This window comes from Pelophylax lessonae, assembly GCF_965119305.1.
Source record: "Pelophylax lessonae genome assembly, chromosome: 4".
Lineage (NCBI taxonomy): Eukaryota > Metazoa > Chordata > Amphibia > Anura > Ranidae > Pelophylax > Pelophylax lessonae.
The window spans coordinates 187,845,364-187,848,618 of NC_138771.1; the positions used below are offsets into that span (position 1 = coordinate 187,845,364).

A 3,255-nucleotide genomic window follows, 5' to 3' on the forward strand; every position below is an offset into this window, starting at 1 on the left:
GTTTGCAGAGCACTCGCCATGCTCTTAACTATGTTTTGCTGCCATTTGCAGCACTCTAGCCCTTTCCATTGGTGTTTTAGAGCCATTTTAGTGCCTGAAAGTACGGGTCCCCATTGACTTCAATGGGGTTCGGTGTCCGGGTAAAGTTCGGAAAAAGTCAGTGACATGGACCCGTACTTTTTTTTCAAGTTCGGCCGAACCCGCCGAACACGGACATCCAGTTGTCCGCTCAACTCTACTCATGGACATCACTGGATAGAGATAGGGTTTAGGTAAGTATTAGGGGGTGCTGGGGGCTGTTACACACCGAAGGCTTTTTATCTTAATGCATAGAAAGCATTAAGATAAAAAGCCTTCTGACTTTACAACTCCTTTAAAGAAAACTTTCATGCCAATTCCAACAAAATGAAAATGGGAAGAAGTTTACCAGCTATTCTGGAGGAAAACCAACTTTCCAAACTGCCTAGGAGCAATTGATGACAAACATATTAGGCTAATAAAGCCCAGTCACTGTGGAAGCCGTTATTTTAACTATAAAAAAATATTTTTTGATTGTGCTGATGGCTTAGGTAGATGCAGACTATAAACTTTATTTTTGTTGTCATAGGAGCATTTGGTGGCTGTGTAGACTCTACTGTCTTCCAGCATTCTAAGTTTGGAAAGTGTCTGGCTCAAAATCAACTGGATCAACTGATAACATACCATTACCTGGTACAGAAAGTCCTGATATGCTTTTTGTTTGTGTCGCTGATGAGGCTTTCGCTATCGGTGAACATGATGTCATATGATTCCATACTCCCAGAGGAGTCTCGACCCCCGAAAGAGAATATTCAATTATTGTCTCTGTCAGGCAGGCAGACTAGTGGAATCTTTATTTGGCATTCTTGCCAACAAATGGCAAATTTTCCACAAACCTATTAATTTAGAGGTGGAAAATGCATGCAAAGTTATCAAGGCAGCATGCGTGCTTCATAATTTAGTAAGGGACAAAGATTGAATTAATTTTGAGGGCACATTAGCCCACAATTTTGAACCAGTTGATTTGCCTCATTTCCGTGGTCCAAGAGTGGGTTTAACACTCAGGGATCAGTTGGCTGACTACTTTTTGAGCCCTGCAGGTGAACTGAGTTGGCAAGGAGACATGGTTTAATAGATACATCTCTGATGTAACCCAACAACGAAAAGAGTCTTTGACCAATGCTTGCATTTCATATGTTTTGGTTTAGCCATTCCGTGTGGTTCAATTTCAAATAAAGTTGAAATGTGTATAGTTTTCAATGTAATACATTAGCTAGCAGGCGTGCAACAAAAAAGTATGTGAGATATGATTTACGTCTGTCTTTTATCAAAGTGAATTTAATAATAATAATTATATTGATGAAACTAATCCCAATCCCCTATCCCCAATACCTTAGTTCCAATCCCATAATCCCAATACCCTAATAACCAATACTCTAATCACAATCCCCTAATCCCAATATTCTAGTCCCAATCCCATAATCCCAATACTCTAATCCCAATCCCTTATTCCCAATCCCTTAGTCCAAATCCGATAATCCAATACTCTAATCCCAATCCCCTAGTCCCAATTCCATAATCCAAATACTCTAATCCTAACCCCCTAATCCCCTAATCCCAATACTCTAATCCCAATCCCCTCATTCCAATCCCCTAGTCCCAATACTCTAGTCCCAATCCCCTAATCTAAATACCCTAGTCCCAATACCCTAATCCCAATACCCTAGTTAAAAAAAAACAGCATGGGACTCTCCCCAAAATCCATACCATACCCTAGTCCCAATACCCTGATCTCAATACTCTAGTCCCATTTCCCTAATCTCAATACCCTCATCCAAATACCCTAATCCCAATCTCCTAGTTTGAAACCCCCAGTCCCAATCCCCTAATCCCAATATTCTAATCCTAATACTCTAATCCCAATACCCTATCCTTGAACTATGCTAATCCTAATCCCACTACCTGCACCCTTGCGCTTACTTTTTCCCTCTTTTTTGATGTCAGCAAAGCTGAATCCAATCTGGGATGTGCTGGATAGCTATTTCCTCCCATGCTTTAGTTTTCTTGGCCCTGTTGGCATAGTTGGGGTCATTGAGATCCCACACCTCAGGATGCATACTTAGGGAATGAATAAAATCTTCAGGCTCAAAGCAAGAAGTTCTCGGATGTCTTTCTCCCTCTGCTCTGGCTTTGTCTTTCGCTCTTATTTCTGGTTGTGTTTCCCTCCATTCTGTGCTGTCTTTCTCCCACCATGCTGCCCTCTCTTCTTCCTAATCTCAACAGGATTTCCTAATATCACAGCATGCAACACTACCCTCCAGACATGTGACAATCTATATACCTTCCCACAGCTTTTAAGGCGGTTTCCAATTATTCAATGGAGAGGGGCATTTTCGGGAACGCTCTTTTAGGCATTGCAAACATGCTCCAAAGATGTTGCTTGCAGGATTTTTTTCACCGCCCCGCCAGCGCACCGCCCCAGTGTGAAAGCATTTATTGATTTTAATGGGAAGCAGTTTTTGTGAGCTTTTCAGGCGCTTTTTTTTTTTTACTTCCAAATCGCTTGAAAAACACCTCAGTGTGAAAGGGCTCTTATTATATCTTCTATTACATTATGGGTTGGAAAGCATACCTTGTTACCTTAGGAATTTGAGTTTACTATAATAGATACAGCCTTAGAAATTGCAGCTTAGCAACACTGTTTCTCAGATGACAAGTAATGACACCATGCTCTGCAAAGGAAATATCATATTTTTGCATAATAACTGGTTAAACACAGTAAAAGTAAAACCAGCAGCAGTCTACTATAATCAGAGATTTGCCAATTCTTCGACTAGAATACTGAAGTGTAGCCCTATTATTAAAAGAAACACAATTCTATTCTGTAGATGATATTTGCAAATGTGTGCCTGTCTATTAACAGTAGAAACATAAAACATATTGTGTGTGATAATTAGGGTGAATGAAATGTTCAAGCAATTGTCTATCGAAGAAACATATTCTGAACAGAACATAGAGTAACTGTTGAATAACGCAGGATGTTCAGATCATGAGAAAACAAAAAAATTAAAAAATGTTTTAAGAATATGAAAAAAGTATCAGTGTGATAGAAATTGAATGTGTATAGGAAATATGAAGTATTATATCAATTGCCTTGAGTTAGAGAGCGTTAGGGAGCTGTATGGGGGCAGAGGGGGTGCATTCCATTAGAAGTTTGTTTTGCAGCCCAGGAGTTGG

The 3,255-nt window shown here is 39.9% G+C and overlaps 1 pseudogene across 1 annotated transcript; it reads left to right on the forward strand.

Moving 5' to 3' along the window:
• The first annotated feature begins 388 nt into the window (after nt 1-388).
• Nucleotides 389-997, forward strand: LOC309552580 (annotated as a pseudogene). The gene has a single exon. The product of its transcript is annotated as an uncharacterized misc_RNA (transcript).
• Nucleotides 998-3,255: the final 2,258 nt, after the last annotated feature.